Source organism: Canis aureus, chromosome 32 (assembly GCF_053574225.1).
Source record: "Canis aureus isolate CA01 chromosome 32, VMU_Caureus_v.1.0, whole genome shotgun sequence".
Lineage (NCBI taxonomy): Eukaryota > Metazoa > Chordata > Mammalia > Carnivora > Canidae > Canis > Canis aureus.
Window position 1 is genome coordinate 34,052,809 of NC_135642.1, and position 22,153 is coordinate 34,074,961.

At 47.5% G+C, this 22,153-nt stretch overlaps 1 long non-coding RNA gene across 1 annotated transcript in view; it reads right to left on the reverse strand.

The window, feature by feature from the left end:
- Positions 1 to 399: 399 nt before the first annotated feature.
- Positions 400 to 22,153, reverse strand: part of LOC144303377 (uncharacterized) — a 29,464-nt gene continuing 7,710 nt past the window's right edge. The window contains exon 2 of the long non-coding RNA XR_013370450.1: positions 400 to 1,804. This is a non-coding gene — a long non-coding RNA (uncharacterized LOC144303377). The remainder of the gene's footprint in view (positions 1,805 to 22,153) is intronic.

Below are 22,153 nucleotides of genomic sequence, written 5' to 3' on the forward strand. Positions count from 1 at the left end.
ATGATGTGGATACATTTGAAGAATACAACCCTTCCTCCCCCCTCCCCTGTTTTTTTAAAGATTTCTGTTTTAGAGAAAGAGGGAAAGAGAGAGAATCTCAAGCAGACTCCCCACTGAGTACAGAGCCTGATGTGGGGCTTGATCCCAAGACCCTGAGATCATGACCAGAGTTGAAAGCAAGAGTCAGGCACTCAACTGACTGATTCACCCAGGTGCAAACCCCCCCCCCTTTTTTAAGATCTTATTTATTTATTCATGAGAGACACAGAGAGAGAGAGGCAGAGACACAGGCAGAGGGAGAAGCAGGCTCCATGCATGGAGCCCGATGTGGGACTTGATCCTGGGACTCCAGGATCAGACCCTGGGCTGAAGGCGGTGCTAAACCACCAAGCCACAGGGGCTGCCTCCCTTTTAATGAAGCCAGGAAGCTGCATAGGTAATACTGGGTCCTTAGGGCATCACATCTGGAGACATGACCTTCATCCATCCCTCACTGGTGATATCAATTTTGATCTGGTCAAGGTATCTGATTTTTCTGTTGTATACTTATGATTTTTTCTCTTAGAACTAATAAACAATCCGGGAGATATTTTAAGACATCACAAATATGTTTCACCTCATCAAAATTTCCCTATTGATTTAGTATTCATTGAGGATTCTTGCCTGAACTGGTGATAGTTCAAAATGATTCCCTGTTATTTTAACTTCAGAGCCAAAATAATAATAATAATAATAATAATAATAATAATAATAATAATAACTTCAGAGCCTGTCCTGATTAGGGGTGAGCCTGGGCCATGCTCACAGCACCCCAATACATCTCAGCAGGATCCCAGGGCTTCACTGAGTACTCTTTGGAACCCCCTTGGGCCAGTGTTTAGAGCTCTAATTCAAACTGCCAAGGTTCCAGTCCCACCCAGAGACCTTGGTGAATCTTAGCCTTGAGGGCCTCAGTTTACTCACCTATGGAAAGGAGATGTACAATGGCCCTACTCCCTGATGTGAAAAAACACTGATGTGCTCCCCAACACCTGACTCCCTTCCTCCTGTGAGGGCTGCTGGACAGGCCTGGGGGCCAACATAATAGGAAGCACCTGACCCAGGGCCTGTTGACTGTGGGAAATGACCCTTGAGTCCTTCCTGAATTCCCCTGCCACTGGCCTCTGTCACAGCCATACTGAGTGAGTGCCCTATAGAGCTGGGGGACTGTAGGTGAATCATTTCACCTTCACTGGTCCTGTATCTCTTGAGAGGGAACCAAGGTAAGGGAGAGGGACCCCTTTATTGGTAGGGTGCCCCCCAGCCCTGGCCCGAGAATGAAGGCCCCTATGGAAGGGCAGCTGCGAGGAAGGTTTTAGTGGCCAGCCACAGGGCTGAAGGATACAGTGAGAACTTTCTCTCTGGACCTAGGGGCTGGGGGCCTGTGTAGAGAAGGCCTTTTTATTTTTAAATACTGGTCACAGTATCTCAGTGGTCTGAAGTGCTGTGGGTAGTTACAGTGCAGAGTTTTGCAAACCACAAGGTACCCACATTCCGACAAGACCCAGGACAGAGGGGGAGGGACCGTTGGGGGTGGGGGTAGTATCTGGATTGCCCCTCTGTCTTCCCCCACCTGAGTCTGGGCCTGGGGAAGCTCTCTGTGTCTTTCTGGAGCCACTGTGTTTGTCCCACCTCCAAGTCCTATCTTCTTGCCTTCCAACATTTACTCACGTACCTGACACAAGACATGTCGGAGATATGAGACTTGGCTGTCAGAAAAGGCCACATACACTCAAGTGGAGGTTTCTGTGCTGTTATGAGGAGTCTGTGGAGGAACATGGTAAGGGCAGGGAGAGAGATGATGGTGAATATTCCTCCCTGTTGTCATAGTTTTATTGAAAGAACAAAAATTAAAAAAAAAATAAAAGAACAAAAATCCTAGAGGAAGTAGCAGGGTACAAGTAGAAAAAAACATGACTTTAGATTTAGAGGCAGACACATCTAGATTCAAACTCCAGCCATGAATGAGTGACCTTAGGCAAACTGCCTCAGTTTTTCCTGTCTATAAAATGGACAAATCCTCCCTTCTTCTCAGGGTTTCTGTGGAACACTTAGCCCATGGCCTGCCTCATCGACAATGTTTAATAAACCCAGTGGCCTGGCTTCACAGGGCACATCCTACATCCAATGTAGGGCAGGCCTACATTGACCACCCATTGTCACCACAGGGGCCTCATGAGGAAGATGTATTTATGTTCACTCCATTACAGATTAGTAAACTGAAGCTTAAAACAACTTGCCCAGGAGACCACAAGTTAGTGCCAGACCTGGGATTTGATCCTCACCATGGCCTTCTCTGGGGCTTTTTCTCTGGAGAATCCGACTTCAGCTGGATGCTGAGCCTAGGGAACCTCTGGCTGACTTGGGGCTTGGGACATCCCCACCTTTCCTGGCTCCTGGAAGATACTCCTGGCTGGCCAGGCTCTTCACCAGCCAGCCATGGCCCAAGAGAGAGGCTCAGGAGGCCCTTCCCTTATAAGGACAACAACTCGGCTATGATGAAACTTTTCTTCAGCCTCCCAGTTGGGTGGGCGGAGGAAGGGAAATGACAGGCTCCAACAGCTACAGCTGAGCTTGAGCCTCCTCAGGAACTTGCCCACAGTCTCCCCCTCCCCCTTCCTGTGTTGCTCTGAGGGGCTTTCCAGAGGGTCCCACTGGCTGGAGTCGGGAGGAAGAGCCAGGGCCTGGGAGGCCTAGCCAGTGACCCAGGGAAGGGAAGATATGCAAACTGGGGCTGGGAGAGAGGACAGGACCCCTGAAGACCCAACAGGAAGCAAGCACACAGTCTTCAGACTGATTGAGGCCATCTTAGGGCCTGGGAGAGGAGGATGGAGGAGGCTCTTGGCCAAATGCTTCTCTCCCTTTGGGCCCCTCAGATCAAGTCAGAAAGGGGAGGGGGCTGGTCTGCTTGCAGCACAGCATAACCCTATTCCCCTCCTCCCATTGCTGTGTCCTTAGGGTACTACCCTCCCCAACAAAATCACCAGCCAACTCTCCACCTGAGAAGCTAAGTATGGAATCACAGAATATCAGGACTGACAAGGATCTTTGAGAGCATCTAGTTCCTGCCACTGATTTTAGAGAGGAGGAAGTAATAGCTCAGAGGAAGGACTTGAGCTTGCCCATCAGTTGTGTTAAAATATATGTGTGTGTATACAGATATATGTATATTGTGTATATCATATATATGTGTGTGTATATTTATGTGTGTATATATATATATATATATATATATTTAAATTGAGAGGAGGGGCTTTCCCTTGGTTTCCTATTAAAAGTTCCTTTTTAAGAAATCCCAAAATGGGACGCCTCGGTGGCTCAGTGGTTGAGCGTCTGCCTTTGGTTCAGGGTGTGATTCCGGATTCCCAGGATCGAGTCCCACATCGGGCTCCTTGCATGGAGCCTGCTTCTCCTCCCTCTGCCTGTGTCTCTGCCTCTCTCTCTCATAAATAAATAAATAAAATATTTTAAAAAATAAAAAATAAAAAAAGAAGAAATCCCAAAATGTTAGCTGAATTAAAGGACAAAGGACTTGTTCTACAGATCTGGTTAGCTGTGGCGATTGGTGCTTCTCTAGGGACCACATCTAGGGTTGGCAGTAGGGTGAAGCCCTAGGCCAATGGAGAACCAAGGATGGCAGCTGGTGAATCAGTCTCTGACACCACTGCGCACGATTTGTATGACCTGAAGCAGCTGCTCAGCCTCTCTAAATCTCAGTGTCATCTTTCCCAGCAGGGTGATTTTGAGGATAAAATTAGAATACTTATATAAAGCATCGAGCTCAGGGGTTGGCACATAGTAGGGGCTTAGTAAATGGGTAACAATATTGTTTGCAGGGCACCTACTTTATATTAGGTGCTGTGGATCCCAAAAAAATGGGATCCCTCCCCAGGTTGCTCACTGCCACTCAGGAGAGGCAGACAGACAGACTGACACCACCCGCTTCAGTGAGCACGGTGGGATTAGCTGTGTTAGATGGGCAAGTTCTCAGCAGCACAGAGCAGAGCTCAACAGGCTTCTCTGGCTGAGGGAAATCGGACAAGGCCTCATGGAAGAGGCCTAGAAGGAAGTGTAATACCAAACAGAGGAATTGGGGAGGGCATTTGAGACAGAGGGAATAGGCTACCAGAGCTAAAGCAAATTCTCTGTGTAGTATCCTATGGGAGGAGATGCTGAGGGAAGGGTGGAGGCCCAGGAGATGGGGTGGCAGAAAGCAGAAGGTTGTGATGTTCACCCAGAAAGCTTGGACTTTGTCCTAGAGACGAAGGAGAGTCACGGGTGGGTTTTAAAGAGGGGAGACACAGGCTGTATAGGGTGGAGATTGGAGGCAGGGAGACCAATTAGGAAGTGGCAATGGACAAGGTGTAGACGGGGGAGGGCCTGAGCTGGGACAGTGACACTGCGGGTAGAGTGTTGGGGTAGAATTTTTTTAGGATGTAGAATGAGGGGCTTGGGATCTCGTGGATATGGGAGGGCTGGAGAGAGAGAGAGGAAAACTGATGACTCAGAGGGTACTTGGGGTATGGAGATGGGGAGCACTAGGGAAGAGGCAGCTTGGGGAGAGGATGGCAACCATATGAAGAGTCCAGTGAACTACCAGAACTGCGCTGGAGCAAATGTGAAGATCATGGGCATACAGACAGTGGGTGATGGAAGCCACAAGTATGGCGCAGTTACATCTTAGATGTTGTAGGATTAGATTTGAGTATGACTGACAAGAGGCCATGGAGAGGCCATGGTGTCAGGAGAGTTCATCAAGGCCAAAATCTGGGCCCTGGGGGAGTAAGGCCAAGATAATAGTGATACTGGTTTTCTCTCATGTGAGTCAAATCCAGCAGTAGAGTCCATCCCTACTACAGCAGCTCCAGAGTCACCTAGGACCTCCTCCTCTCTCACTCCTCTGCCATCTTATCACCTGACTCCTACTCATGACCTATAAGCAACTCGGCTGCAGCCTCATCACTTGTATTCTAACTGCCAGGAAGGGAGAAGGGGTCACAAGGACACACACCTTCCCTTCAAAGACACTTCCAGGAAGTTTCACTTCTGCCAACCTCTCATTGGCCAGATTTTAGTCAAACGGCCACACCTAGCTGCAAGGGGGAATCTTTCCGTTTCTTGGTCTTTTTTTCCTGGTGACCGTGTGCCAACTGGAAATTGAAAGTCTTATTACTAAAGAAAAAGGAAAGAATGGCTCTCTAGAGCAGTGGTTCTCCATGGGGGGCCAGGTTGCCCTTCAGGAGACATTTGGCAATATTGGGACGTATTTTTGTCATAACTGGGAGGCACATTCCTGGCATCCAGTGGGTGGAGGCCAGGGATCCTGCTAAACGTCCCATAATGCACAGAACAACTTCCACAACATTTGGCCCAAGATATTAGTGGTGCTGAGCTTGAGGAACCCTGACCTACACGGACAATTTCTAGTCTCACTGCTGTAATCAAGAGAGCATGCAGAGTGAGTGGACAAGTCACTTGCGGCCATGCAAGACACATGTCCCTGGCAGGCCACAAAATCAGGCCTCTTTGTTTCATTCATTTCTTTCTATTGGGCCCAGAAGTGCAGTGTCCCAAGCTGGACTCTGAGGGAAGGGGCTTATGTAACATATGGGCATTTCTTTGCCCACCAGCCACCAACTTGGCTGCTAGTGGGGGAGAAAGCTCCATAGCCTGGGCCACCACAGCCAGACTCTGGTTCAGTCCCTTATGGACAGTGTGACACAATCAGGACTCTTCCCGCAGCCTCTTACCCACAAGGCAGGGCTGGGTGGTCAAGGAGAGGCCCCTGGCCCTGAATCCACAGAGATGCCAGGGCAGCTTTTCTGGCTTTGCCCATAGCACTGGGCTGGGCCTTTCTGTGCTTCTTCCCTCCCAGGCAGCCTTCCAACCAAGTCAGGGTTTCTGGGCCCCTCCCACCTTCATTTCCTTCCCAGCCTGTGGCCTTGGGTCTAAAGGGAAAGCAGACCTGCCTCAGCTGCGGAAGTGCCAGGCCATGCTGATGCTGAGGCCTGTGGGTCCCCAGAGTCCCCGGGACATGGGATAGCCTAGAGAGTGCCAGTCAGTGGGATGGGGATGTATGTGAATAGCTCTGTCTCTGGGGAGGCCTATGGGAAAGAATAGCCCCCAAGCCATTCTAAACTGTTCGTGGAGTCCTCACCACAGGTGAGCAAAGGTCTCCCCAGGCCAAACAGCCCCCCACCTTTGTCTAACTAGAAAAGGCTTCTTGAGAGGACCTGGTCTGAGAATGGCCCATTGGGCCTGGACGAGGGTCAATCCCCAAGGTGGGTCTTTGGAGGCAGGGTCTCCATGAACTCAGGAAGGTTTAAGCTCCCACCTTCCAACCTGTTTCTGGAAGCCCAGATGGGACTCTGGATTTTCAAATATCTGAGTTCTTCAACAGGACTGGTTATGGATTTGATTAGTGGCACAGACCCTCTGCCTTGTGACCTCTGACAAGTTGCCTGACCTCTCTGCTCCTCAGTCTCCTCATCCGTTCAATGAGGAGAGTAACACCGACCTGAGAGTTGTGTGGATTAATCTGGAGAGAGCCTGGCCCACGGGAGGCACTCAGGCAACTGCAGCTGCTCTTCTCATCATTGTATTATCACACTGCTCTCAGGAGAGCCTCACTACTCCTCATCAGAAAGTCCTCCCCTGGGGGCAGCCCGGGTGGCTCAGCAGTTTAGCGCCACATTTTAGCGACCACATTTGGTCCTGTCCTGATCCTGGGGACCCGGGATCGAGTCCCACATCGGGCTCCCTGCATGGAGCCTGCTTTGCTTCTCCCTCTGCCTGTGTCTCTGCCTCTCTCTCTCTCTCTCTCTCTCAGGAATAAATAAAATCTTAAAAAAAAAAGAAAGAAAGAAAGAAAGAAAGAAAGAAAGAAAGAAAGAAAGAAAGAAAGAAAGAAAGAAAGAAAGAAAGAAAGAAAGTCCTCCCCTGAACTGTCACTAATTCTTAGCACGCAGAGTCTGCAGTGGGAGCGACCTCAGTGACCTGCATTTTACATATGGAGGAACCAGGGAAGAGACTTGCCCAAGGTCACACAGGAGCCTGTGGCATCAACCAAGCAGAATCCTTGAGCAACATTCTTCTCCCGCTCTCCCAGGGCTCTCCCTCAACTCAGTAAACAGGCCCAGTCCTTTCACGTGCACTCTTTTTGGCAAGAGCCCCAGACACCAAAAGGCTGTTTTCCTTCTGTCCAGTTCAGTGTTGATGGCTGCAATCAGGAAATGGGGTGATGGGATGTCCTTTCCAACATCCTCCTGGTGGGTGGCAACCTCATAGGGCTGGGCTTCCTGAAATATAGCTGTGGCAGCAACTGCAGGAGTTGGCATCACATTAAGCAATCATTTTTAAAAAGTCTGATACTGAGAATGAGGTGAGAAGGGAGGAGAGGTGGGGCAGATGTAAGGAAACAAACTCTTCCAACAGACAACGAACAGAGTTACTCTAGGGTGGATACATCAAGAAACAGAGGCATTGGGGATCCCTGGGTGGCTCAGCAGTTTAGCGCCTGCCTTGGGCCCAGGGCATGATCCTGGAGACCCAGGATCGAGTCCCACATTGGACTCCCGGCACGGAGCCTGCTTCTCCCTCTGCCTGTGTCTCCGCCTCTTTCTCTCTCTCTGTGTCTCTCATGAATAAATAAATAAAATCTTTAAAAAAGAAAAGAAAGAAACAGAGGCATTAAACATACTGTTGACAGGGAGAGAATTTTTTACCTTTTTACCTTTTTACAAAAGGTAAAAATCATTGCTACAGTGGCACCTCTGGGCAGTGGTTCTGGAGTTGGGAGAATTTAACTCTCATTTGATACTTTTCAGTACTATTTGAATTGTTATCATTTGTTTTATTATTTGCCATATGTGTATGTCATGCCTATCAATAAAATAGTTAATACTGAGCTCAGAAGCAGACAGGGGCTACTTGGGCAAAGATGCAGTGTGGCTTTTTTTGTCTCTAGACTCCTTAGGTGTGACTCCCTCTGGAAGTCCTTGGTCAGGCCTAGAGGGAATTCTGTGTCAGTCAGATTTCAGCTGGGCCCTCCCTCCCTGCACCCCTCAAAATACGTTAAGATTGGCTCTAGGAAAAGAAAAAGACTGGTTCTAGGACTGTCCAACCTAGAAAATCCAGTTATCCATATGGAAAAGAAAAAACTCCTACTTCACACCACATACCACATTGGAGCAATGGGATCAGGAACTCCAAAGTTAAACATGAAAACCTTTAGAAAAAAATATGGTATCTTTCCAATATCTCATTGGTTACAGCGAAGAGCTTCTCATCCAAAGACACCTTGAATAAAGTGAAAAGACAAAGCTACAAACTGGGAGAAGAGACACTATTTTGTATAACCAAAGGATCAGTATTAAGAATACATAGGAAGGGGCACCTGGGTAGCTCAGTCATTTAAGCCTCTGGCTCTTGATTTCCGCTCAGGTCCTGATATCAAGGTTGTGGGGTTGAGCCTTGTGTCGGACTCTCTTCTCAGCAAGGAGTCCGCTTGGGATTCTCTCGCTCCCTCTCCCTCTGTCCCTCCTCCCGTTTGAATTATATATATATATATGAAAAAACAGAGTGAGAATTCCTACAAATTAGTTAAACAAAAAGGTAAATGATACAAGAGAAAAATGAACAGAAGATGTGAAGAGGCCTTTGACTGAAGGGAAAATATATATGGCTAATAAACATATGAAGGAATACCCAACTTCATTAGCATTCAGAGAAATGCAAATAAGCACCATAATAAAGACAATTTTACATCCATTTGGCTGGCAAATGTTTAAAGTCTGGCAATACAGAGGTAGAAGGGGATACGGACCATGCGATACCTTAGGTAGTTATTGGCGATATAAATTGGCAGGACCCCCTTACAAAACAAATTCGACGTTTCTTATCAAGCTGAATATACATCACCCAGCAGTAGATTGAATTATTATTCCCATTTTACAGAAGAGGAAACTCAGGCACAGAATGGTTAAGTGAGTTGCCCGAGGTTATAGCTAGTAAGTAGAAGAGCTGGGGTTTGAATCAGCCTGGCTCCAAAGAAGGAGAAAGGGCTTTTTTTTTTTTTTAAAGATTTATTTATTTATGATATATATATATATATATAGAGAGAGAGAGAGAGAGAGAGAGAAGCAGGCTCCACGCAGGGAGCCCAACGTGGGACTCGATCCCGGGTCTCCAGGATCGCGCCCTGGGTCAAAGGCAGGTGCCAAACCACTGAGCCACCCCGGGATCTCCCGAGAAAGGGCATTGATAGAGCACCCCCAGACACTGGGGCAGCTGCTGGCAGGGCCTGAGGCCTTCTGTGACCCCAGAAGGGAACGCTAAATGAAACCTCTGAAAATGACACAAATGTAGACATGTGATTCCAGCCTCACAGGGTGGAAGAGGCCTTCCTGGGCATCTGACTCTGCTGCCATGTGAGTTCTGGAATAGTAATCACAGGTGCACTGCCCTCCCTGCCTCCATTCAGCCTGTGTGCACAGTGAAGGTGAGTGTAAGATAAAAAGGTACTGCTCTCTCTCTCTCTCTCTCTCTCTCTCGCAGGAATCAGCCCAATGAGGAGATAGACATGTAGGAGGCCCAGAAAAGTGCTGTGGTGGCTGGCCGCATTGAGGTTGCAAACACTGAGGCAGGGTGGGTGGGCACCTTTCCCTGCAACCCAACTGTCTTGTGAACCCATGAATACTCAGATAATTCTGTTGATTTGGGGAATATCACGGACCTTGTGCAGACAGGAAATGTAGGCCCAGAGATGACCACAGGCACACAGTTTAGGTGTGGCTTAGCAGGGTCTGGGATCCAGGCCTTCTGAGGCTAACCCCTGCAAGATCCCCTAGCAGGTCACACTCCAGGTCCCCAAGCCAACACACAGGTTTGAAAATGCCTTTCTGTGAGCCACACAGGCTCTTGTACCTCCCCGGCTTTCCTCCTCAGAAACAGATGTTTCATCCTTCCATTGTCTCTCCCTTCAACAATGGTTGAGGCAAACTGGGTGAATCACATCTAAAGCAGAAGCAAGTCTGTATCAACCCTAACACCTACTCACTCAATTTCCTGTCTTGGGTTGGGGGGCAGGTGGTCACTTCTTAGGAGTTTTCAAGCTCCAGCCCGTGTTCCAGACCAGGCTCTGCCTACAAGGGCCTGTGTTGAGATATGATTTCGGGGCAGGGGTAGGAAGATGTGGTGGGGTCCTCTGGTTAGACGGATCTCCCTACTAACCACCACCACCTGCAACACCAGCACTAAAGCCATTCCTTTGTGTCATTTCTCCAGAAAGACTCTGCTAATTGAACTTGTCAGCCATGCATCCTGTACGATAGCAATGAAAGTGCTTTACAGTTTATAAAGTGATTTCACATCTAAGTGGTTTTTTTTTTAAGATTTTATTATTTATTCATGACAGACACACAAAGAGAGAGGAAAGACATAGGCAGAGGGCGAAGCAGGCTCCCTGCAGGGAGCCGATGCAGGATTCGATCCCAAGACCTCAGGATCTCGACCTGGGCCAAAGACAGACACTCAACCACTGAGCCACCCATGTGCCCCACATCTAAAAATGTTTCTGACTCTCATGACATCTATGAACTTAAACATGGGCAACAATTTAAACTTGTCCATCCAACAGAGGAGGACACTGAATGAGGCTCAGAGAGGCAGCAGACTTTGTAGCTAATCAGTCCAATACTTGGATATGGATCTTTTTTTTTTTTTTTATTGTGTTTTTATTTTTTATTTTTTTTAAATTTTATTTATTTATTTATGATAGGCACACAGTGAGAGAGAGAGGCAGAGACATAGGCAGAGGGAGAAGCAGGCTCCATGCACCAGGAGCCCGACATGGGATTCGATCCCGGGTCTCCAGGATCGTGCCCTGGGCCAAAGGCAGGAGCTAAACCGCTGCGCCACCCAGGGATCCCTGGATATGGATCTTTAATTCCAAATTCTATGTACCTCATATAACTGGGAGTTGTCCTGCAGAGCAGATGCTGAAGGGACACAAAACAACTGTTTTTTGTTTTATTTTGTTTGTTGTTTGAACAGGTGGATTTGGACTAGAAAACAGAAAAGAAAGGATGAGGGGAAATGTTCTGTAGCGGGGGAAGATGGTGGCAGACCTGGACTACAGGGTGGACACAGGTCCCCAGGCACTGACAGTTTGGGCAGGAGGCAAGGTGGCCTGGCAGTGGGCAGGAGGCTGGAAAGGAGAAGTTGGGGCTCAAGCTCTGGCGGGGAGTCAGAGCCTGAGTTCTGGCTGGGCCCCTTCCTGAGGGCTGAGGCACTGAAGCGGACCTCTCCTCTGGGCTGCCCTTTGCCCCCTGGGCTCTGCTGGTCTCCCAGCTCACTGCCAATGTCTGTGGCCTGATTCCCAGCCAAGTGTCTTGTGAGCCTGTCAGCACTGACCTAGTCATGCTGGCTCGTGACTGTGCTCCTCCTGCACACACATGAGTCAATTGGGGAAATAGGCGCCTAAGGGCTTCCGGGGGATTCCCACGATGCAGGCAGCTCTGGGCCCCGGGTGCAGAAGGCAAGGCTTTCAGGGGCCCCAGGGTGCCTGGGAGGCTGGAGCTTCCTCAGGGTTGAAGGCCAGTCAAAATAACTCTAGAGCCAACTTGGTTCCTCTCTTGATGGCATGTGTGTATGAGCAGGTCCACAAAAGCCATTCTGGTGGAGGAAGGCCTAGCTCAGGGCTGAGCAGTTTGCAAGCATCTGGGGCATGGTACTCCAGTGTAGGCCTGGGAGCTCCACTTTCTGGGTGAGCAAACAGAGGCCCCATTTTCCCCAGAAGAGTGCTGAGTGGAGTAACCACAGCAGAAGCCCCAGGAGACCCTCCTTTACCAAGACCTACTACCTGCCAGCCACTTTGTAAATCTGATCAGATCTTGAAAACTCTGTTAGATACAATTACGTAGACATGATATAAAATAATCAGATAGAGCAGCCCCAGGTGGCTCAGTAGTTTAATGCCTGCCTTCAGCCCAGGGTGTGATCCTGGAGACCCAGGATCGAGTCCCACGTCAGGCTCCCTGCATGGAGCCTGCTTCTCCCTCTACCTGTGTCTCTGCCTCTCTCTCTCTCTCTCTCTCTGTGTTTGTCTCTCATGAATAAATAAAATCTTTAAAAAAATGAAATAAAATAATCAGATAAAACTAGACCAGGAGTTCCTAATCTGGGGTCTGTGGGATCCCCAAAGATCTAAGAAGAGAAGTCAAGGAATTTAAAAATTTGGAAGAGAAAAAAAATCCATCTTTATCTTCTCTGACCTCTGAATTTTTTCTTTGGTGATGTGGCAACAAACCACAGCAGCGTAGGCAGGACTTGTGATGGTGTTACTGATAGAATTACAGATATTTTCAAATCACCATTACAGCTTTTTCAGATATTTCAAAATATGGTTTACGTTCATCACGATTTCAAAATCATGGTAGTTATTAGACCTATTGCTAGATCTTGATATTATATGCCTCAATTAGGAAGCACTCTTACTACATCAAAAATTTTTTTTAAATTTTTGATAAGCACATTTTAACATAATTGGCTTCCTTTATCAGCCTATGCTATTTTATTTTGTGCACTTAACGTTATTATGAGATGGGGTTTATAGGCTTCACCAGATGACAAAGGGGAGATGGCACATTCTCACATAAAGGTTAAGAGACCCTGACTAACACTTGCCCTGCAATATTTGGGAGATACTCCCTTTTAAAAAGTGGATCCTGATTTTTTTTTTAAGGATTTTATTTGTTTATTTGACAGAGAGAGAAAGAGTACAAACGGGGTAGCAGCAAGCAGAGGGAGAGGGAGAAGCAGGCTCCCTGCTGAGCAGGGAGCTAGGTGTGGGGTTCAATCCCAGGACCCTGGGATTATGACCTGAGGCAAAGGCAGACACTTAACCAATGGAGCCACACAGGGTGCCCTAGATCCTGATTTTTTTTTTTTTAAAGATTTTATTTATTTATTCATGAGCGACACAGAGAGAAGCAGAGACATAGGCAGAGGGAGAAGCAAGCTCCATGCAGGGAGCTTGATGTGGGACTCGATCCTGGGACTCCAGGATCATGCTCTGGGCCAAAGGCAGGTACCAAACTGCTGAGCCACCCAGGCACCCCCTGATTTTTTTTAAAGACTATTTTCCAATTACATTGGAAAGTTGAATGCCAATCTGGTTATTTTACTTAATCAAGTGAAAATGAACTCCCCGTCATCACTGGGTAGTGAGCAAGGCACAGCTCCCCAGTTGAAGGCTTCTAACAGTCTGTTAGCAGAAACATCTTTCCCTCCAAACAGGCATTTACACGGTTTAACCTAAAACTGAAACAGCCCTGAGTCTTCTGCATGTTCTTCTTCCTCTACATGTACACTCACCAATTAGACAATGTCCTGAGAGGAATGGTTAAGGAATTGGAAGTCTTTTGGCTAGACAATAGGCTGCCAGTGGGAGGAGAGCTGTGGGGGAGAGAACACAGGATGGCTATCTTGCTTTCACAAAAGTGGCCCTTACATTCCTACAGGCAGCTCTGGAAGTCTATCAAGGGCAAGAGGTTTGCAATCAGATTAACCCAAATGCCCAGAGAGTCTCTACTCTCTCCTTACAACCCACTGATCCCCTTCATCACTGTCCCTCTCCAGGCCCTGGTTCCTTCTGCTAGTTCCTCTCCCTACTATCAAAATGTGCTCTGGGAGAAAGGTCCTGAGAGAGAGGGGCTGGTAGTGTGGATGCAGTGGCAGACCCAACAGATGGGAGGGTTGTAGTGCTGGCCAGGGCACTGTAGGACCCATCATCAGCCTTCTCTCTGTCTTGGTTTCCTCGGCTATAAAATGGGCATCATATCTGCACTCAATGGCACAGACTAAGTGAGATGGTCAGTGAGAGAACATTTATAGTGGTAAGGTCACAATGGTCATCAACTCACACTCAGGTAGAGGACAGTGATAAAGCTTCAAGGGTGGCTTTTCCCAGTGGGTGGACTTTGTATTTAAATTGGAGATCAAGGGCAGCCCAGGTGGCTCAGTGGTTTAGCGCTGCCTTCAGCCCAGGGTGTGAACCTGGAGACCTGGGATCGAGTCCCATGTCAGGCTCCCTGCATGAAGCCTGCTTCTCCCTCTGCCTGTGTCTGTGCCTCTCTCTCTCTCTCTGTGTCTCTTGTGAATAAATAAATAAAATCTTTAAAAATAAATAAATAAATTGGAGATCAAGTCTAAGTTGAAGGACTGACTTCTTTTCCAATGGTGAGCTCTCCCTTCACAGGGATGGATGAGGGAAACTGCACAGGTTCAGAATCAGATTGAATCCTGTCTCTTCCCTGCCCTTTATTAAGCCCTGGGCAAGATAGCTCACTTCTCTGAAACTCAGTTTTCATCTGGGGATAATAACATCATCGCGAAGATTCAGTAAAATCCTTTGTGAAGAACACTTGGCCCAGAGCTTTGCGGAAGAAATACCCTAGAAATGTTTATTGATGAATATGATCGTTCAATATTCCAATCCTGAGTGAGTGAATAGGACATGAGTGATTAAGGTAGGCTGGGCAGACCCAAGAGTGAGAATGGTAATGGGCTGAAGGAAAATGGAGCTCCTCCCCAGCACCCCCTAATAGGGCTTCTTCCTGACACGGAAGATGCTGCCCTGTTGCCCCAGAGGGTTCTTCTGTGTCAGCCTTGGAGTGAGAATACTCGACCTCCTTGATGACCTGCCCCTGTGGGACTGACCCCAGACTGCAGGGTCAGCCAGCAGGCTCTCTCTGGGTTCTGTATCCTCTCAGTCCCCTGGGTCCAGGAGGCTGGCCAGCTGTCAGGCCTGATGTTCAGCTGCATGGAACTGGCTCCCTTGGCCAGGCCCAGGAGGGAGCGCCCAGGAATGGAGTCACTTCCTTAGGGAGGCCCAGAATCTCCCTCTTGCCTGGACGGCTCCACAGACAATGAGCAAGGCTGAAACTGATAGAGACAGAGGAGAGTAGGAACTGGGACCCAAAATGAGGACCTAAAATTGAGGGAGGAAGGGGAACCCACACAGGGCAGGCCAAGTGGAGAGCTTCAGCCTCTCCTCAGAGTTGACTGCAGGTGCCCAATGGCTACTCTCATACTTTTTCCTGCCTGTCTCCTTCCCCAGAAGCTCAGACCATCCCCTCCTCCATCTTACATCTCCCTGGGACTGGTTTTACCCAGGATGAACTGCCTCCTCCACATACATCTGAGCTGAAGGCTGCGCGGCCCAAAGGACTGGACAGGGGGACCACTCAGGAATTTGCCAACCATGGTAGCCAGGCAAAGATTCATATTCACTGCCTCTGACCAGGTGGTTTCAAGCATTGTTTCTAAAGCACCAACTGTTCACTCATTATTTTCCAGGATTTGGGTACTTAAACTATTTTCCATTTAATATTTTTCTTTAAATCTTTAATTCCTTTCAAAATTTAGTGTAGAGAAAGAAGAACAGAGCTGCAGGCAACACACTGATTTTTAAACTCTATTACAAGGCTATGATAATTAAAACAGTATTGGCATACAAACAGACACATAGATCAATGGAACAGAATAGAGATCCCAGAAATAATCCTATATATATATATGGTCAATTAATTTTCAACAAAGGAGGCAAGAATATAGAGTGGGGGAAAAGACAGTGTCTTCAACAAATGGTGTCAGGAAAACTGGACAACAGAATACAAAAAAATGAAACTGGACCACTATCTTATCATATAAACAAAAATCAACTCAAAATAGATTAAACACTGGAACCATAAAATTCCTATTAGAAAACATAGGCTGCAAGCCACTTGACATAGGTCTTGGTGTGGTTTTTTTAATCTGACACCAAGAGTAACAAAACGAAAAATAAACAAGTGGGACTATATCAAACTAAAAAGCTTTTTGCACAGCAAAGGAAACTGCAGACAAAATAAAAAAGCAACCTCCTGAAAAGGAGAAAATATTTGCCCCCAATCATTTATCTGGTAAGGGATTAACATCTATATAAAGAACTCAAACAAAGTAGAAAAAAAAAAAAAACTTCAAACAATCTGATGGGAAAATGGACAGAAGATCTGAATATATATTTTTCCAAAGAAGACATTTAGATGGGCAACAGGTACATGAAAAGATGCTTAATATCACTAACTATCAGGGAAAGGCAAATCAGAACCACACTGAGATACCACTTCACACTTGTTAGAATGGCTAGTATCATAAAGATAAGAGTAACAGGTGTTGATGAGGATTAGGAGAAAAGGGAATCTTTTTTTTTTTTTGTAAAGATTTTATTTATTTATTCATGAAAGATAGAGAGAGAGGCAGAGACACAGGCAGAGGGAGAAGCAGGCTCCATGCAGGGAGACAGGACGCGGGACTCAATCCCAGGACTCCAGGATCACGCCCCGGGCCAAAGGCAGACGTTCAACCACTGAGCCAACCAGGCGTCCTGAGAAAAGGGAATCTTTGTGCACTATTGATGGGAATGTAAATTGGCATAATCACTATGGAAAACAGTAGGGTAGTTCCTCAAAAAATAAAAAATAGAATTACCATATGATCCAGCAGTTACACTTCTGGGTATTTATCTCAAGAAAATGAAAACACTAATCTGAATAGTGCACTCCCATGGGATTGCACTCCCATGTTCACTGCAGCAATTATTTACAATAGCCAAGATGAAAACAACCTAAGTGTCTATTAATGGATGATGGGTAAAGAAATTGTAGTATATGTATATAGTAGAATATTATTCAGCCACAAAAGGAATTGAAATCGGCAAAGATATACTCATCTTGCTGCCACCTATGACCCACTTCTCTAAGTCTTCTTGATAAACCACTGCTTGTCAAGCTGGGGGGGTGGGGGGGGGGAGAAAGGAATGAAATCTTGCCATTTGCAACAACATGGATGGACCTCAAGGACATTATGCTAAGTGAAGTAAGTCAGACAGAGAAAGATGAATACCATATGACTTCTCCTACATGTGGAATCGAAAAAACAAAAACAAAAATAAAAAAACTCCAAGCTCCCAGAAACAGAGAATAGATTGATGGTTGCCAGAATAGGGGGTGGGTGGTATGGGGAAATGGGTGAAGGGCATCAAGAGGTAAGCAAAAAACTTCTTTTCAGTCTATTTCCAAGCAATAATAGCTGTGAAATCCTGAGTTTGATGCGCTTATTTTTTCTGATTTACATTTTGATCAATGTATTATTAAAAGAAAAAAGAGTTCACACACATATCACCTAAATGCATCTAAGGAACCATATTTTTTTTAAATTTTTTATTTATTTATGATAGTCACACAGAGAGAGAGAGAGAGGCAGAGACACAGGCAGAGGGAGAAGCAGGCCCCATGCACCGGGAGCCCGACGTGGGATTCGATCCTGGGTCTCCAGGATCGTGCCCTGGGCCAAAGGCAGGCGCTAAACCGCTGCGCCACCCAGGGATCCCCATATTTTTTTTTTAAAGATTTTATTTATTTATGCATGCATGACACTCAGAGACAGGCAGAGACACAGGCAGAGGGAGAAGCAGGCCCCATTCAGGGAGCCCCATGTGGGACTCGATCCCGAGGCTCCAGGATCACACCCCGGGCCGAAGGCGGCGCTAAACCGCTGAGCCACCGGGGCTGCCCACGGAACCATATTTTTAAGTTCTTCTTGTGGTCCATGTTTTGGGAAATCATTTAGTGGAAAGAACAAAGATTTTGGGGTCATATCACATAGGTCCTACTATAGCAGACCCTTGAACAACATGGGTTTGAATCGTGCGGGTCCACTTATACGCAGATTTTTATATATATATATCAGTACAGTACTGTAAATGCATTTTCTCTTATTATTTTCTTTTTTTTTTTTTGAGATTGTATTTATTTATTTGAGAGAGAGAGAGCAGAGGAAGAGAGAGCACATGAATAAGGAGGAGGGGCAAAGGGAGAGGGAGAAGCAGGCTCTTTGCTTGAGTAGGGAGCCCAACGCAGGGCTAGATCCTGGGACCCCAGGATTGTAACTTGGGCCAAAGGCAGATGCTTAACGGACTGAGCCACCCAGGCGCCCCTCCGTATGATTTTCTTAAGAACATTCTAGCTTACTTTATTGTAAGAATACAGTACATAATATATACAACATACAAAATACATGTTAACCAACTGTTAATGGTATCAGCAAGGATTCATTCAGGTCAACAGTACACTGTCAATAGTTAAGTTTTAGGAGACTCAAAAGTTACACTTAGATTTTCAACTACGCGGGGGTAGTCAGTACCCCTACCCCTTGCATTGTTCAAGGATCAACTGTACTTTCTAATTCTATGACCTTGAGAAAGTCATTGAACTTCTCTGAGCTTCAGTTTCCTGATCTATAAAATAGGGATCCTCTCTCTTACAGCTGTCATGGGCATAGGTGTGAGTACTGAACATGGGGTCTGGCCAAAGTAACTTTCTTTCTCCTTCTGAAATCTTGCCCCTCTTTCCTGTAATATATAACTTAGGTAGGAAACCTGGTCTCTCCAGCCATTTTCCTAACCACAGGGAGCTACTGCATTCCAGGGTATCCTACTCCAAAGGCATGCCTGGGAGGAGGTGTGACTTTGGCACCCATCCAGGTCTACCAATTCTAGGTAGAGAAGTGTTTCCCCGGCATCAACTCTAAGTCTCTATGCTGCAATGCCAGCTCCTGTTCTTGTGCTCTAACTCAGGAGAAACGATCATTAGTTAGGGAGCCTCCTTCATGGAGGAGCAGCCTGGTGGTATGGAAAGGGTTGTGGCAAGTTGGGTTCAATTCTGGCACTGCCATCATCTCACCTGTGTGCCCTGTGCCAGTCACTGACCCTCTCTGTGTATGGGTTCTCTCATCTGTAAAATGAGGGGGCCAGCTTTGACTGTGAAACCTGACTCTTCCCCATGTATTCTCACCCACCGTAGATGGGGTGGGTGGAAGGGGCAGGGACTCCTGCCTTTTCCTACTGAGGAACTAATTTGTTTCTCTTCTGGTTGAGGATGTGGGAACTGGGAGGGAGCAGGGTAGGGTGGGGATGGGGGCGGAGAGGAAATCACTAATGAGGACATAAGACTGGCTGCCACTAAGCCCTTCCCACTGGAAACTTCCTTCCTGTTTCCTCCCCTATACAACCACAAGTTAGAGTCTAGGTGTTTCCAAGGATAGCCTGGGAGGGGTTAGATCAACAGACTAAGGGATATTCTCCGTGGGATATCTGGATTGTGAGTGGTATCTCCCTCTGAAGAGTATACTCTGGATGCTAATCTAGGTCTCCAAAAATGGGGGAGTAGGAGGGTTCAGAGATCACCTAGTCTAATCCCTCATCCTTTCACAGAAAGGGAAACTGAGGCCCAGAGTGGCACAGTGACTTGTTTACGGTCATGCAATGACTTGGCAGCAGTATGGGACAAGAACCTAGGAGCCCTGCCCCCTGCTCCCATCTTCCTGCCCTGCTTTCCCATCTCTCTTCCTGTAACTCTGATGACACTTCCGGGTAGAACTGGGGCTTCTCTAAAAAAAATGCTCTAATTGATTCTTAACAGGAAGTGTGGGCTTATTAACAACCACAGCAGCTAAATACACACAGACAAGCACACGTGTTCCCACATATACACACTCACACACACACAAATTTGTACACAGCTGTGTGTACACAGAGCCACCTGCTTGTACTTGTCAGCATTTAGGCATAGAGACGGGGCACACTTATGCACTTCTCGCTAGGTGCCATGGGATGCCCAATTGAAGACTCCCATTTTGTCCCCCTCTGATCTGTTTCATGCTTCCAAAGTGGAAAGGATTTGAAAGTGGGGGAGCTGAGACGTGGAGACCAGAGAGGGCTTCAGTGGGTAGCAAAGGCCTTGGTGCCCCAGACAATCTTGGGCGTGAGGGGGCTGCTCATAGTCCACAGGTAGACCAACATGGAAACCCCTAATTTGTCATGGGGGCCCAATGAGCTGAAGAAATGGGGGCACTGGAGAGCTTAACTGACTTGCCCACAATGGCCCAGCATGTAAATGCCAAAGCCCAGATTTGAACCTGGGTCTGGATAGACCCAAGAACCCAGGTTCTTAGTTCCACAGACATAGTTTTCTTCACATCAAAGGACCTAATCCAGGCAGTAGTGACTCGTGTACCTACAAAATGCCGCAGAATTTCTCCTCGACAAAATAAAGGAATCAATACTTGTACGGATGAGTTGGCATTTGAAGAGGCTTTAAGAATGAATGAGATTTTCCTTCAGAGAAGAGTAAGAGGGGATGGGGAAGGGCATTGCTATTGGAAGGAACAGCATAAGCGAAAGCAGTGCAAGAAAGTACAAGGAGCAGCACAGAGTACAGCGGAAGGAGGAGGGATGACTGGACAGAGACATATGGGGCCAGAGTTCTGGGATGCAGCTGGAGGACTGACGTGTGTAGTTAGGGGGTTAGGGGCCTTGAGTGCCAGGCATGGTATTTGTGGCAGGTGTGGCATCCTGGCAGGTGCTTAAGGAAAGGTGTGACTCCATCAGTCCATCCTGTGTCCCAGAGGCTCACCCTGACTCCAGAATGAAGGATGGTGATGAGTAGATGCAAGGACACAAAGCTGAGGCAGGGGTACCAAGGAAGAGCGGTCACAGGGGTCCATGCAGAGGTCAAGGGTCTAGAACCAGGCCTGGATCAGTGGGATGGCAAGAAGGGTGGGTGGGGGAAAAGAGACAGCCCAAGAACAGACAGGGACTCTCCAGGGATTCAGGCAAGGATGATTATGCAGCCATAAGGTGGAGGCTTCTGAGACCACTCAGTGCCCACCTCTACCCCAGCCCAGGCCCCTGGACTCAGGCTGGAAGGCCTCAGAGCAAGTCTCACCCCCACCCTAGACTCCCTGCCATTTCTAGGTTTACCTACCCTATCCACTTGCTCTGGGGGAAGCACCTGCAGGCAGGGCAGGATTTTCTCCTTCCTCCACTCACTCCAACATTCAATCTTTCCACACAGCTGGAGGGATGACACTACCTGCTACTTCTGGGCATAGACACTGGCTCCACCAGCAGGGAATGAGGGACTCTGCCACTGTGAATGACTGTTGTTGCCTCTGGAAACCAGATGGGGCTCCTGTTGTCCTTAACTGACTGCCATGATGGATCCGTACAGTTACTGCCTCAACACAGAGTCCGGGGGTGGGGGTTGTGCTAACTGGCCGGGTTTGGTCACATACCCAGCCTCAAGCTGCCTGGGAGGCTGGAAAACGGAGCATCTGTCACACTTAATCTCAGTGGTGGAAGCTGGATTCTTCCTCTTAAGAGTGAAGAATACCCCACACATAGGAAGGAATTTCAGATGCTGAGTGGCCAACACAAATGACAAATGTCCAAAATGCTATCTAATGGTAGGGACGCTGCTGAGAATTAAATTATATGTTCCATGTAATAGTGCTTTGTGGGCAGCCCGGGTGGCCCAGGGGTTTAGCACCGCCTTCAGCCCAGGGCGTGATCCTGGAGACCCTGGATTGAGTCCCACATCGGGCTCCCTGCATGGGGCCTGCTTCTCCCTCTGCCTTGTGTCTCTGCCTCTCTCTGTGTCTCTCATGAATAAATAAATAAATAAAAATCTTTTTTTTTTTAAGTGCTTTGTAAAGCATCTGGTATAAAGAACATGCCCAGGGCAAGAAATGGACTTTTTCTCCCTGTGTCACTAGGTGCCCAGTGTGGTGACTGGCACATAGTAGGAGCTGGACAAACGTTTGTTGCATGTATGTCTTGCTCCTCAAACCTGTGCTCTGTCCAACCTTGCTCTCCTCTCCTTTCTCTTTCTGCCTTGGTTGTGACCACAGCATTTTCCGAGGAGGAGACATGTGCGGGAGCAGAAATAACACTGTAGGAAGAGTCAGGTGCCCACACCTCAGCTCCACAACCAACCCACTACGTGATCTTGGGCAACTCATGTCCCCTCCCTTGGTCTGGGGTTCTGCATCTGCAAAATGGGTACAAGAACCTCTGCTACTCTGCCCCATATCTCTGACATAAAAGACAAATGAGAGCATGCAAGAAGCTGATTGCAAAGCAGCAAAAAGCCTCCTGCACCAAAGCCGGGGGAGGAAGCAGCTGCTGAAGCCATCCACAAAGTATTAGGACTCCACCCCCCAAAGGATCTGCTTT